At 54.4% G+C, this 15286-nt stretch overlaps 1 protein-coding gene across 1 annotated transcript in view; it reads right to left on the bottom strand.

The window, feature by feature from the left end:
• FAM167A (family with sequence similarity 167 member A) overlaps positions 1-10848 on the bottom strand; it is a 46815-nt gene extending 35967 nt beyond the window's left edge. Inside the window, exon 1 of the mRNA XM_007961651.3 lies at positions 9770-10848. The gene's annotated coding sequence lies outside the window, so the exon portion shown is untranslated. The remainder of the gene's footprint in view (positions 1-9769) is intronic.
• Positions 10849-15286: the final 4438 nt, after the last annotated feature.

Below are 15286 nucleotides of genomic sequence, written 5' to 3'. Positions count from 1 at the left end.
TTAGGGAAGTGGGCTGCACTGGGTTGGGGTATGGGCGGAGTTGGGTTAAGGAAGTGGGTGGGGCTGGGTTAGGGAAGTGGGCGGGGCTGGGTTGGGGAAGTGAGTGGGGCTGGGTTAGGGATGTGGGCGGGGCTGGGTTAGGGAAGTGGGCAGGGCTGGGTTAGGGAAGTGGGCGGGATCAGGGCTCCACAGGACAGTGCTCCTGGGGTTTTCTCCAAGCACACTGTGGGCTACACTGCCCGGCGAGCATTCTCTCCAGCACATGTTGTCCAGCCAGGCAGCACTAGCCTTCCCCCTTCCTGGAAGCCTCCTGTTTGCTGCCTGGGTTTCCCCTCCCTGCTGCATACCCTTGTGAGAACTTGACGGTCTCTTCTGAAGGAAGTTGATGCTGTGCCACAATGTCATATGCTGGCTGCTTCATGCCTGGTTCTGCTTGAATGTCACCTCCACGCAAACCCCAGCCTGGGCCACAGGATGGAACCCAGCACTCGCCTCCCTGGTGCTTCCTGGAGTTCATCACTCACTCCATGATGTTGGTTGGTGTCTGTGTGTCCCACCCTTGAGAATGCCAGCTCCTAGCAGGCAGGAGCTTCCAAAGTCTGTTCCTGACTGTGACCCCGGCACTCAGAGCAGTGCCCGGCACACAGTGGGTGCTCAGGAAACTTGCTGAGTAAGACAGTGAGTACATGAATGAATGAAGAGGACTTTCTGGGCCTTTGTTCTTGTCTTTGGCCCTCACTGGTGAGCTAGGGCCTGCACTGCCTGAAAGCTCATCTGAGGGCTCGCCTCCTCCCTGAAGCCCTCTCAGATTCCCCACCTTCCAGGCCACCTTTCTCTGAATTCTCCGGGCACTTGCTTTCCTCATGCTGAATGCACACTGGCCCGCATGACCTTGAACTGTGGGAGTCTGTGGTCCTGTCTTCCTGAGCAGACATGAGCTCCTTGAGGGGCAGGACACTGCTGCACCTTTTGTGTGCTGAGCACAGGGCCCTGCAAACAGCAGATGTTCAGTGTGTGCTGATGACGCTGATGGGGTGAAGTCAGTGAACAAAGTCCAGCCAGAGTCGTTCACAGCTCCAGATGACATCTCCCCAGCAGAAGGCCTCCCACAGCTTCATGGGTAAGACTTTCAAAGTCGGAATGCTTCTGGTGGCTGAGTCATCTTTCCTAAGCTGAGATGGGGTAGTTTAGGAGGCTGGTCTCAACTTTATGTCTCATCCTTCCCCGATAGCCTTATGTTTGAATTTGACTCAGTCTTCAAACCTGGGTCAAACAGCACCTCACTCGACAGTCTTCTGTGCTTTTCTAAATGGAGCTGACGGCTTCCTCCCTTCACACTTCGATCTGAGCGCTTTCCTGCCCAGTCTCAGGTGCAGCAGTGCACCTGCTGGACGGTTTTACTGAGTCACATTTCTGATGTGCCTGTCGGGTGAACAGATCTATCTTTTTCTAGCATCCCTTCTGTGGGCATCACTCCTGTCTAATTTCAGGTGGTTCTGAAGGGACCATGAGTCACAGCACCTGCCCTTCACCCCAGACCCAGGAACACTCACGACACCCAGAAAAAGACATTCATTTTAGCCCTTACTCTGGCAATAGTGACTGGACCTGGGGATGTGCACTGGGCTACAAAAGGCCAATCAGAATATTTTCATGGGATGTAAACACAGACACTTGGAGAAATAGGGTCTTTTCATCAGGAGCAGCTCAGCTGGGAGGATATAAGCTTGAAGTTTCCAGAGTTTGGAGAAAGCCCGTTTGCAGTAAAAAGGGAATAAGCCCGAGGTAATGAGAACTAAGGGAAAAACAGAGAGAGAGAGAAAGAGAGAGCATCCTGACATCTTCTGAGCCCTTAGGCCCAGCAGAACCTAAAGAGCTAAAGAGTGAAACACACCAGAAGATCTCTTGCTGTCAAGAGAGGCCAGAACGGCACTGCCCACATTAGACTGGGCTTCAGGAGGGTGGACTCGCCCCTAGCTCTTCCCCCTGCTGCTCATGGCCACCTGCTGGGTGTAACCAGTTCAACTTCTACACATACTTTCTGATAACAAAATCAATGCATGACTGACTAGTTTTCTCTCTATCATCCATTTCTCTATTTCTCATTTACACAGAAATAAATGAAAATTGTTAGAAGGAGGAGGAAAAGAAAAGACCTTTTTCCTATTGTGCCAGGCACTGTGCAATGTCTAGTTTAACACCTGAAATGACCCTGAGGCACGACTGGTATCATCTAGTATCTCGTATTATCTCTACTGCAGGCAAGGAAACCACAGCTCACAAGGAGGTCAGGGAGGGAACCACCATTCCAGCTCAAGTCTCCCCATCTCCACCATTGTGACCATCTTCCCAGAAGACTCCATTTGTACAGAAGTAACAGGCATGTGAGCTTTATCGTACTTAAAAAGTCCGGTGTTCCTAGAAACCTCAGGGGCAAATAACAACATGGAAATATTCCCAAGGCAATGCTTTGTTTTTCTGTAAAGTTGTTCTGGGCAGAAGAGGAAGAAGAGACTGAGCGCCTCGGTCTGCAGTGCCCAGCATGCGGGTGCTGAGTACGGCTGCTACGGTGGGAGGGCCTCTTTCTGAGGCTGGGGTCTTAGTCCTCAGGCAGGGCTGGGCAGTGAGGGGACCTCAGCCTAAGGGAAGTTCTGTCATTAACAACCTGTGACCCTGGACAAGTCACACGACTCTGGAATTCAACTGGAACAGGGACTCATTTCATTTCCTTCCTTCCTTCCTTCCTTCCTTCCTTCCTTCCTTCCTTCCTTCCTTCCTTCCTTCCTTCCTTCCTTCCTTCCTTCCCTCCCTCCCTCCCTCCGTCCTTCCTTCCTTCCTTCTTTTTTTTTTCTTTTTTCTTCCTTCTTTTTTTTTTCTTTTTTTTTTTTTTTTAACAGAGTTTTGCTCTTGCCACCCAGGCTGGAATGCAGTGGTGCCATCTCGGCTCACTGTAACCTCTGCCTCCCAGGTTCAAGTGACTCTCCTGCCTCAGCCTCCTAAGTAGCTGGGATTACAGACTCCCGCCACCACACCTGGCTAATTTTTGTATTTTTAGTAGAGACAGGGTTTCACCATGTTGGCCAGGCTGGTCTTGAACTCCTGACATCAGGTGATCAGCCTACCTCAGCCTCCCAAAGTGCTGGGATTACAGGCGTGAGCCACTGCGCCTGGCCAGGAACTCATTTCATTTGTTTGTTTTGGTTGATGGGGGTGGCTCCTGGGCCAGTCCCAGGGACAACTGTGATGCTGTCCCTGGGGCCACCAGTGTGAGAGGATGGGTACATGGCATGAAACCCAGTACAGGACTCTGGGAGGGGGCAGGCGCCCTAGTGGGCTATACCCCTAGATTGCCCTAATACTCTGACTTTGGGCAGCCCTGGGCGCCTCCCACCTGGGGTCCCAGCATTGCTGATGGGAGTGGGAGAAACATTTTAGACAGACCCAGCCTGGTGTGGAAGAGAAGAGAGTTCCTGGCCTGGGAGTCAGCTACTGGGGTCCCGTCCCACCCTGAGCCATGGGTTTGGGTGTGATGACCTCTGCGCCCTCTTCCACCGTGACACATGCAGAGTCAGCCCACAGCAGAAGGTAGGGGGACCACCATGTCATGGAGCCACACCCCTGGAGTCAGGGAGTAGAGGCGCCCACTCGCCCATGTTTCCCTGGGGACTGTCTCCCAGCAAAGCCCAGTCTGCCGTGTCCTATGCTAATGGTTGCACTTCAGCTCAGGATTGAAGCTTCCGTTTCCACACCTGGAGCAACAAGAGCAACCACATGCATTTTTTAATCACACTGCATTTGCAAATTTTTTCCCCCACACACACAATGACCTGAGCTAGGGAGGCCTCCCTAAGAATTATACCACAGAGAACTGCACACCAGAGCCATCGAAAGAACTGCCCCAGGTCCCACAGCTCCATGAGTGGGGCTGGCTGGGCTTGCACCCAAATCTTTTGACTCCAAGTTGAACCTTGCACCTTGCATCTATTGTCTAGGAAACAGGGAAACCTCGCTTGTCTTGCTGGGACATTATGAGGAAAGAATCTATAAAAAATACTTAAGACCTTTGCAAATGCAAAGTGCTGGGTCCATGCTGAATAATTGATGGGCTCAGGCTGCTTGGAGCTGACGCACAGTCCTGCAGGAAGGCTGGGAGCGCGGAAACCTTCCTTTTCATTTAGCCCAGTGAAAGAGGCTGCCGAGAAAATCGCCAAGAAAGACGACGGCTTCCCTGTTGGTCAGAAAGAGGCCCTGGCTCCTGGGAGCCATAGATCTAATTTATGGCCTCCCTGAAAGGCGGGGAGAAAGCCCAGGGCCACTGCAGGGAGAGGGGCTCTTGGGACACCCAGTCACTGGTGTGTCCCTTCCAAGGCTGTGGGGCTCTGGGAAAGGGCGACCCTGGCAGGCAGGGAGAGGTGCCTGAGAATCTGAGAGTTTGATTTTGGAGGAGATGGGGAGGGGGAAAGTAGCCATGGGAAAAGCAGAGAAGGATGTGGTTTTCCTCCCGGGAAATGCTCAACAAGGCATGGATGCTCAGAAGGGCTAAGGCAGTCTGCTGCCGCCCCGCCAACCGCCACATGAGACCCAGGGTTTTTCTGGCCAAAGGCCATGGTGGCAGTGGGGATTAGAGGGCAGAAAGTAGACACAGAGTGGCCTTTAGAGCAATCTGCAGAGATGAAAGCAGAATGCAGCGCAGGCCAGTGCCCCGGCTATACAAACAGGAAACACTTCCCAGCTGGCTGAAACTCAGACACCAGGGCACAGCTAAGGACACTGGGGATGTGTGCCCTCCCTCATGGCTCCAGCCCACCAGAGTGGCTCCTAACCAGCTGGCATTGGCCTCAGCCTCCAAACAAGGCAGATCTAGGACTATTCGAATCCACAGGATAATTGGCTCCAAGTTGAAAATAGGCAGAATCAACAAACTCCAGCTCAAGTGGGGATCTGTCCAGATGATCTGCTTTCTACTTTATCCACAGCACAAATTCCAAAGCCCAAGATTTCTAAAAGACTTCCTAAGGCCTTTCACGGTGATCCCTGTGCTTATGCCAACTGGGCACTTCCATGTTCAGGCTCGGGGTGCTGACGTATCAGGGACTAGAAGGGTCCTTAGGGTTTCCTGGTGTTTGGACGCAGTGGGGTCCCAGTGTGGCCTCAGCCCAGCCAGGACTGCCCAGTGCAGCCTGTAATTGGCTGCAGGCGCAGCGCTGTGCCTGCACTGGGGCTTGGCGGGGACATGTGGCCTGAGTGCCCGTGGGCAGGACAGAAAATGGGATGTGTGACTTTGCTTCCCTGCCGTGTCAGCTTGCATTGGAGGTACCGGGCTGCTGAAGCCTCTCGGGTTCACACCTCACAGAGGAAAGGAATCAGGAGCAGGAGAAAGGGATGGAGCAGGTTAGCAACAGGGCAGAGCCGGGTGTCGGGGGACGTGGGTTGGTTGACAGCTAGCCCTGCCACTTACTAGTTCTATGACCTTGATCAACAGATTCAACCCTCCTAGGCCTAGGTTCCACATCCATGAAACAGGATTGTACCTGTTTGTACAAATTGTACCTGGATTGTACCTCACAGTTTTGGAAGGACCAAATGAGATCAAGTTTACATGAATTTTTAGTTATACCTCTAATAGGACTGTCACCTCCTGCTCTTGACTGTGCTTGGTTGTCGCTCTCCTTGGTCCATCAAATTAGGAAATGGCTCCTGCACTGCGAAAGTTAACTGAAGCATGCAGAACAGCATCTTACTGTCAACTCAGGACTCTACTGCATAAACCGCCTTTCCTCATCAGCAGCCCTGCCAGACTGTACGCTCCCTGAGGGCAGGGCCTTCACCTTCTGCTTCCTTGGTAGGGTGGTGCATTTGGATCCTGAACTCCTTTGCAGAGATGGTGGGCTGTTCTGTGTGGTTTCATTATTCCAGCTGCAACCTGGGTGAATTCAAATCAGTAACACCCACCCCTACCCCACTCGCAGCCACTGCCTCCCAGCAGAAAGCATCTGCGTCAGAGGCGGCCGGGACAGGCACTTGGGCGTCTTTATCTCTGGTCAGCATTGGGCATTTGATGATTAGCAAAGTAAACAGTAGAAACGTGTTCTCATTGGTAAAGACAGAGGTATTCAACATATGTGGGTTGGCTAAACGAATTCAGAGACACTCTTGACTCAGGAAAGAGCAGGAGAAAGAATCCATGAGAGCTCCAGGGAGGTGTGGTCAGGGCAGCAGAGAGCAGATTGCTGGGCTTCACCGAGCCCCCAGGACAGGCTGTAGAGACTGCTGGACCCGTGTGCAGGTAAATATTTGTCCAAAAATGTGTACATGTCTGGCAGAATCTGCTCTGAGGCTGCTTTCATTCAAACTTGATAATGAGGTTGTCTTCACTTTCCTCCAAGTTTTCAGCAGCTGCTATCAAACAAATAAACAAAACAGCAGCAGCCACACAGCCAAACCTGGGAAGTGCCTTTGTGACTCGAGGGACTTAGGTTAGTTCACACCTGGCATGAGGCTTCCAGAGTGAAGTGTGTAGAGATGATCACAGGACTAGTGAGGTAGTGTCACTTTCAACTTGATGGTGGACAGTGGGGGCCAGGTCCCTGAGGCAAGGACCCTCATCCAGAACCTTCCTGGGTGGCCACCCCCTTAAGGGTGCACCTGCTGACCTAGGGGTTGCTGTGCCCAGCCAGCTCGCAGAAGCTCCGCTGGCTTCCTGGAATGAGGAAATGCTGCTCAGCCTTTGAGAAGGCCTGGAACTATAGCCAGTGCGCAGGTCACCGCCTAGGCTCTTTCCATACCTGCCACTGGACCTGGAAAATGGGGTCTGACCTGGGCCTGTCCCTCTAGGTCCCAAGGGATAAGCCCTGCGAGGGAGCCCTCAGGCATCTACTGCCAGCTTCCATGTTTGGATCAGGATGCCCTGGAAGGAACTTCTGGCCACACTGAAGAAATGGGGGCTTGGTCTATGCCCCCAGCAGGAGAAGGTGAACCCCATCCTCTGCAGGTCTCTGCAGAGGCCGCTGGGGAGGAAGATCACACTTACGGGTACCCGAGGGACCCTTTGGAAACTCCTCAGTGAAGGGAGCTTTGCGGTGGGGGAGCAAAGCCACTCCCCACTAGAGATGACAACTTGGGGGAAGCTACTGTGCGCTGAGGCCACGTGGCAGGGCCCTGGCGTGGGGAGGAGCCTGACGCTAGACAGCTGCTGCTAGAGAAGACAGGCCCCCTTGACGGCTGTGCCCACAGGAAGTCTGGGCTACTGCTCAGCACAGTCCTTCTCTTGAGAGTGGCTGATGGATGAGATTTGATGCTGCCTGGCAGAGCTGAGCAGGCAGGCAGTGCCCAAGAGGAAAGGGGGTGAGGTGGGAGCAGCCCCGCTCAAACTGCTTTGCTCACCTCTCTCCAGGCTTGTCCTTCCTCTCCAACACTTCTCCAGAGGGAAGTGGTACGGGTCAGGGTGGGGAAGAGTTGGCCTTTAATGGACAGGGCAACGGTCCTAACCAGGGAAAAGCTGAGACCTGCGGCCTACCCGACTCATCCTGGCAACACAGCCCTCGGTGGAAGCTCAGACTCTACAGATGATCGCAGAGTCACTGAGGCTCACCTGTTGCCCCTTCTAAACTCTTTTCTCACCCTGCCCCATCCTTCCTGCTCCCCACCTCCCCCTGCCCGCCGTGTAGCCCATCCTCGGCTCCTCAAGGTCTGTTTCAGACTGTGCTTTTCCTTCCTCTCTCCACATGACAATCCAAGTCCCAGGGTGCATTTGCATAATACGAGCCAGCCAGGCTAATCCTAAGGGATTTCCAGTTAGTGGCACGTGAGTGCTCTCCCATCCCTGGTCTGGAAACCGGGAGCAAAGTTCTCAGTTATTCATCTTCCGCCTTTGCAAGCAGCTCAAGTCCCTTGGGAAAGCACAGCTCCCAAAGGGTTCTGGGAATTCCAGGAGCTCCTGTAGGGCCAACCGGGCTTTCTACGAGCAAGATTTGCCTAGAGAACACAGCAGCCAGGGTGTGAGAAGCCTAGCAAGTAGTTTCTTCCTCATTGGCCTGGGGCTCTGTGGCTCTCTCTCAGCAAACAGTTAGGTACGGCCTTAATTTATTTCCCTGCCAGAGTCCCTCTTGGAGGGGGGCCAAGCTCGTAGACAGGAAGGCGGGGACCGGCAATTTAGTGGAAATCCATGCATGTAATTGGGAGGACCAGAAGAACAGGAGCAAGTGCGCAGGGAGTCTGGGGGTTCTGGGCAGGCAAGGAGGAGAACAGGGTGTGGGGGAGCAACCCTTTCTTCTGCTTCAGGTGAGAAGAATTGAGGCTGGCCAGGCCTGACGGCACAGACTTGCAAGCTCCTGATAGAAGAAATGGCTTTCCTGGCTCCACCAGGTTCCTCAAGAAGGCAGGTGACCTTCTCAGGTCATGAGATGAACCCCACCACACGGTCCTCATTTCATCTGGGTGTGAGTGGTTTCTGCCCCTCTCGGGGCCTTAGGTGCCTCAGATTTCCCAAAGCAGCCTTCCTTTGAGAGCCACACCAGGTCACTTAATTTCTCAGAGTCCCATTGGCAAAACAAGGATAATAGAGTCCCCTTGAAGGATGATGGGGAGGATGGAGTGGCCAAGGGATGCGAAGGGTTTCAAAGTAGTGCATGGTCCATAAATGCACTCAAGAAAGAAGAACTGTCATCTTTATCCACTCCAAGCACAGCCCATGGCTGCTTTCCAAGCTCCTTAAAAACACACTGCAGAAGTTTCTATCCTGCCTAGGCTCTCAGGCAACAGGCGCCACCGCACCTCTGCTTTCCCAAGACTTTGTCTACGCTCTCCAGGCTCCGTCCTGAGCTTAGTGAGGGGGCAGGACTGTGCTTACTGTATCAATGGGAAGCTGCTTTGGAGCACGTGTCCCTTTGGGAAAACCCTGTGGATAGGGACCTGATCTCATCTTCTGGGATTCTCCAGCAATGACGGGGAGTTTGTGGAAACCTGACTTGGGAGAACCTGCTTGCAGGCATAAGGCAGTGGCCAGCCCCCAACCTAGAGTCAATCCTCCTTCCAGATTTTCCCAGGAGGTCCCAGTCCTCAGAATTCCCTCCAAGCCCCACCGGGAACAAGAACCAGGTAGGAATGGGTTTGCAAAAAAGCAATACCTCCAACCTGACTGGGCTGAAGAAGACACCCCACCCCTTGTGGTCTGTGGCCCCGTGTCTCGGTGACTCAGGGTGCCCACCTTCAAGGCTGACCTGCTCATTCCCGGGGGCCCTTTGGGCTGTGCCGTTCCCTCAGGTCACATTGGCTTGGGTCCTTAGAGCACCCGGGTGCCCACGTGCCCTGGGCCACTTCTCCTGAGTTAGGGATGGCATCCGTGGGGACAGAAAACTTCCATCTCACTGAACCTGAAGACAGGAGCCAGGCTGGAATTGGAGGTCACCAGCTGCCTGGGAGTGGACCCGGAGAGGCTGAATGGGGCCCTCCCTCTCAGACGGCAGACCCCAAACCCCCACCCAGAATCCGAGCCCGGACAGGGCCAGCAGGGAACTGGGAGATGAAGTCCAGCCCTGGCTGCCCTGCTCCTCTGGGAGGGCAGCGAGCCCGCAGGAGCGGGAGCGCATGAGCGGCCTCTCCCTGGGGCGGTGGGCGCACGTCCCCTCCGGGGCGCTTTGGGATCGGGCTGCTCCGCGCCACCGCTCGCTCTGGGGACCTGCGACGCCTCAACCCCTGCCCAGCGCGCGCCGCTCGCCGCGGCCACACCTCCCAGCCCCTGGGAAAGTCCCCGCCGCCGGCGCGAACCCACCTTCCGGGCGCCCAGGGGCCCTGCTGGGGACTCGCCGGGGTCCCCGCTGCCTCCTCCTGGGCGGGTCCTCGCTGCCCGGCTCCAGTTCGGCCTCAGCTCGGCGCTACCGCCTCGCCTCTCCGAGCTCCGGTGAATTCTCGGCGCTGCTCCTTTCGGAAAGGACTTTTTTTTTCCCCCTGCGTTGCGTCAGGGCGGTTGCCTGGCGACGGCCGAGCTCTCAGCCGCGAGCCTTTCACCGCGATCCCGGCCGGGCGTTCTCGCCCCGGGTCCGAGAGCGCCCAGGGTCCTAGCGCCCCGTCGGTTCTCCGGCCCGGGCGGCTCCCGCCAGTGGAGGCGAACTGCACGCCTTCGCCAAACCCCAGATGAAACCAAACCCAAACATCCATTTTCTCATTAAACCCGAAACCAAGGCAGTTTCCCCCAATTGTGGCAACGTGGCTGCGCCACTGTCAGCAGTTTGTCCGCATGGAGGGGGCAAGGGGACCCCAAGCCCACGGCCTCACCCGCCTACACACGGTTGGAGTTCATAGGACCAGCGGCCACGACTGCTCCCGAGCGCCTACTGTGGGCAACACCCCCCGACGACCCAGCAGGGCAAGTGTAGGTATCTCTGGCTGCCAGATGAGGAAATTGAGGCGCAGAGACCTGAGCGTTTGCCCCACTAACCACAGGGTGCCTGTCCCGTCAGGGGCGCGGCATCGGCCACCTCTGGCTGTCCTTAGATTCTAAGATCCAGTCTCTGCTCCATCAAAGCCCAGAGCTGCAAACCCTAAGGCACACGCAGGACAGCAGCCCGAGCTGCCTGACCCGCAGGACTTCAGGACCAGTCCCAGCTTCTGACGAGGGGCGCAGGCCAGACACCGGAGGCCCCAAGGCTAGTTACTCGATGAGGATCTCTTACCCCAGACCTCACCAAGCACCTTTCCTAGATGCCCGGGACTGGAAGCGTCTTTCAAAGCGCTCCAATCTGCCATTCTTACGATACCCCTGGGCGTGCGCGCAGGCGCCGTCTACAGGGCAGACGCGAAGCTGAGTGGTGGTGGGGCTGCAAAGTGACTGGCGCCGGCTCCAGGCAGGTGCACGGCTGATGGGGCCTTCTGTGGGGCCTTAGCCCCTGCAGGGGCCCGAGACCCTTGTGCTGCCCTCTGGTGCCCGTGTCCTTCACTGCAACTCCGCATGCAGCCCTGACCTACTCCCTTCCTTTCTGACCTTCACTGGAAGGTCCTCTAAGGGACGTCGTCTAAGGAGACACCTTGCCAGTACAGACCTAGTCATGCCAATAATAAGCCAGCGGGTGTATTAACAGGCGTCTTTTGGAGAGTCACGGAGTTGATCCAGATCTTCTGATTCCAGCTCCTAAACATCACACCTTCCTTCTTCCTGCCCCCTGCCACTGTCCCTACCCAAGCCACCAGCAGGTTGCCCTACCCAGTTCTGGGACCTGCCACCCGGGTCCAAGCGTGCGCGTAGTCTCCTTACTGATCTCCCTTTACCCACTCTCAGCGCCTCCCAAGCCAGTTACTCCTCCACAAGCAGGGGAAACTTACGAATGGAAGTCCAATCTCAGCTACTTCTGCTTAAAGGCCTTCAACCGGCCCCCAGTCCTCGGGGGATTAAGAGCTAGCTTGGCTGCAGGGGCCTGGTTGGCCTCTGTCCATCTCTAGGGCCTTGTCTTGCACAGACCCTTGCTCCCCAGACAGATGCTCTTCCAGTCCCTCTGTACACCTGCTCCTCCCCACGGGCTGCTGCAGCTCTGCCTCCCAAGGGAACCCCAGGTTACAGGTGCTGGCAGCCCCCTGCCTTATCTCCTTCATGGACCAGTTATAATTCCAAGTTTACCTGTGAGGTTATTTGATTGGTGCCTGTCTCCCTCTGAGGCAGTAGGCTCCGGAAGGGCATGAACCATGTTTGCAGGCAGAAGCCTCAATCTGGACTTGGGGATGCAGCATCCTTCTGGGTGCTGGCTGTTTCTGACCGCAGCCCTGGTGCTGAGCCCTAGTTGGCTGCATTGCTCACTGGTGTGCCCATGGCCCTGGCACGTGGTGAATGCTCCAAGGTCTTTTTGGATGGGCCATTCAGCCCCATCTGGAAATGCTTTGTCCCACCTCTACCTCCTGGCTCCCCATTTGAACTGTGGCTTCTATTTCTGCGAGTGCAGATGCTTTCTCATGGGGGAATTGTCGCATGCCTCAAATGGACAGGCAGCCTGTCCAGGGCAAGGGTGGCATCTTGCCCTGTGGCTCCCATTCTGCCTGGCATGTGCCTATGGGCAGGAGGGTGATCAGTGATGGGGACCAGGAGGAGAGTGGGCCAGAGGAAAGAGGAAGGGGAGGAGGAAGAGCAGTCTTGGTTGGAGTAGACTCGACTCCAACGTCAAACCATATGGAGTGGTCAAATAAATGAGTTAGCACAGAATGGTATGTAGCCTTTGAAATAATATTCTCAAAAACTATTTGATCATATAGAAAAATACTAATGATTTAATGCTAAGTAAATAAGACTGGGACACCAGATCCTGTGTACATTATGAAACTTCTCATTCTAATATCTAATTCATATGCATGCATGGAAAAAAGATTGGAAGAGTACATGCAAATATTAGCTGTGGTTATCTCTGGGCTGCAGGATAATAGAGGATTTAAAATGTCTTCTGTACGCCTGCATTCGTTTTCTACAGTGAATCATTTTGTAATGAGAGACATCAAGAAACACTACTCAAAAGGGAAGATGGCACTGTGTTGGTGTTCCTGATAGCACTTCCTTTTGTATCAGGCACTCTGAAACTCGGTGATGGTGGGAGGATCTGGGTGGGCCAGAGAGGGCAGGGCCACCTAGAGGCTCCTCCTTCCCCTTGATTCCTTACAGAGAAGTTTTCTTTCAAGCGGTGCATGATGCATGAGACATTGGCTCTTACAGTCCTGCAGGAAGCTGTGAAATAGACGAGTCAAGAAAAATGCCCAGCCAGGCATGGTAGTTCACGCCTATAATCCCAGCACTTTGGGAGGTTGAGGCAGGAGGATTGCTTGAGCCCAGGAATTGGACACCAGCCTGGGCAACATGGTGAGACCCCGTTTATAAAAAAAAAAAAAAAAAAAAATGAGGAAGGAGAAAGAAAACTCAGCTGGGCATGGTGGTACATACCTGAAGTCCCAGCTACTTGGGAGGCTGAGGTGCGACGACTGCTTGAGCCCAGGAGATGAAGGTTGCAGTCAGCCATGATTGCACCACCGCACTCCAGCCTGGGCAACAGAGCAAGACCCTATCTCAAAAATAAAATAAATAAATAAATAAATAAAAGATTTAAACTTAAAATATTATTTTAGAATTTCTCTCAATTCATTTATTCATCTATTCAATAAATATGTATTAGCACCACTAAATACTGGACACTGTTCTAGGCTCTTGGGAAATGTTAGTGAACAAGTTAGATGAAGGACCTCGCCCTTGAGAACTGATACTCTAGCAGACGAAAGCAGGCAGACAAACAAATATGCTAAGTAAATCAGCAATATTGTGAGCGATAGAAAAACAGAACTGTAGACTTGGATTGGAAGTCACAGCAGAGGAGGGGAAGAGTGTGCGTGTTTTCAGGCAAGGTGGGCAGGGCTGGCCTTTCTAATAAGGTGGTTTTAAAGCAGATTTGAGGGAGATAAGGGAGGGGGTCTTGTGGTGTCTTGGGGAAGGGTGTTCTAGGCAAAGGGTCAGTGCAGAGGCCCTGGGCCAACAAACGTGCCTGCCACAATCAGGGGCCAGCATGGGTGCCTCGAGGCCAGAATGCAGCAGGCTGGGAGTGGAGCAGGCGTGGGTGGGAGATGATGTCGGAGACAGGGCAGGGCGGGTGCTGGGGATGAGCCTGTGGACCTGGCAGACCTCATGAGGACTGGCCTTCCTCCGAGGGGAGCTCCAAATGCACAGCTGGAACCAGACTCTGACCTCTTGGCACCCTCAGGGCACAAAGCCCTCTCTAAATCAGTCTCTCCTGTTCCCTTTTGAGTCTGTGAGCTACTTGAAGGCGATTCCTGGGTCCCCGGGTTACGAGAGAAGGAAGGATGAAATTTCTGTTGGACTCTGTGGGACAGAGGACACTAAGGGTGGCGACATCCCTGCACCGCTCCAGAGAGCAATGAAGACTCACGGTCCAGGGCCAGAGTCCACCGGCCTCTGCTGTTTGCCTGTGGAAGGGACTCGTCCAACCGTGGGCCCAGGGTTTCAAGAAGAAGGCAGAAGTGGCCATCTTAGGCATGTTGAACAGCAATGGCTCCTCCCTGCTCTCATCTCTCAGAAGAGGCTGATTCAGGCTGAAGCTCAGAAGGGCAATGAGGGCCGGCTTTCTGTCCTCTAGGGAACCTGTTACTTCCATTAGGGGCGGCTGGCTCTGTGCCACCCGGGGGCTGGACATGGGGGTGTGGCGCATGCGGCTTTTTGGTAGGAAGATAATTAACAGAACAGTCACCACACAGAGCATCCGTCCACCTTAGTGCTGGAGTAGGGAGGTGACAGATTCCACCCGAGCCTAGGTGAGGAAGAGGAGTGGGCTTCAGCTGGGAGAGGCGCCAGCATCTGGAAGGGCATGTGCGGAGGCGTTGTGCAGAGCAGGAGGTTGCTCAGCGGCTGAGCTGAGGAGTGGCAGGTGCAAGGGGCACAGCTGCAGGGCTCCGAGCAACTGCAAAGGCAGGGGATGAGGAAGGAGCGCATCGCGGCTCTCCCAGCTCAGAGGAGCTGGGCAGGAGAGGGGTTGAGACAGGAGGTCCACACAGAGGTTGTTTCTGTCTTTCTGCTGGCTCAAGGCGATGGGACCCCCTGCATGTCCCAGGTTATGATGACACTGGGATGGCAATGGAGGTGGTGACAGCTGGAGACCCAGAGTCAGACCCGGGTCACATCCTAGCTCCTCTGGTGATTAGTATGTACCATAGGCAGTCACTTAAGTTTTCTGGGCTATAGTTACTTCATCAATAAGAGGGAAATGATTTTACTATTCATAGTACTGTCTTGGTCCACGAGCAAGAGGGCTGCCTGGGCTGGGTTTTAGAGAACCCTGCCCTGTGCTTTCTCCAGGCAAGATGGCCCGGGGCCAGGGGGTGCTCTCTCAGAGTCCACTTCCTCCCTTCCACCTGGGACCCAGGACCCAGGGATCTCCTGCCCAGATAGGCCACGTTCAGGCCTGTGTGGCCTCTCCCTGGTCTATGGGGTTTGGATGAAGGCTGGGTTCTCAGGCTGCTCCCCTGTCCAAGCTCTGGGTGGGAAAAGTAAGAGGGGGGCCCACAGGTGGGGCCTGAGGCCTCACTCCCACTTCCCTTCTATGCTCAAGGGTCCAAGGATGCAAATCAGAGCCTCGCTTTTGAAGTTGTTATAAAGGTATATTTGTCAAGGCGGGAGAAAAGAACGAAACCTATTTTCCAGTTTATTAACTTGATTTATAACTTTCAAATATTTAGAGACACGGCATGTGGGCCTCCCTTTGTGCATTTGCTTTGGGCCTCTCAAATGTCAGGCTGGGACTGATTTGGGCCTTTC

The sequence above is a fragment of the Chlorocebus sabaeus genome, chromosome 8 (genome assembly GCF_047675955.1).
Source record: "Chlorocebus sabaeus isolate Y175 chromosome 8, mChlSab1.0.hap1, whole genome shotgun sequence".
Taxonomy (NCBI): domain Eukaryota; kingdom Metazoa; phylum Chordata; class Mammalia; order Primates; family Cercopithecidae; genus Chlorocebus; species Chlorocebus sabaeus.
The sequence above is the reverse complement of the archived record's forward strand: the minus strand, read 5'-3'. Positions and strand labels throughout refer to the sequence as shown.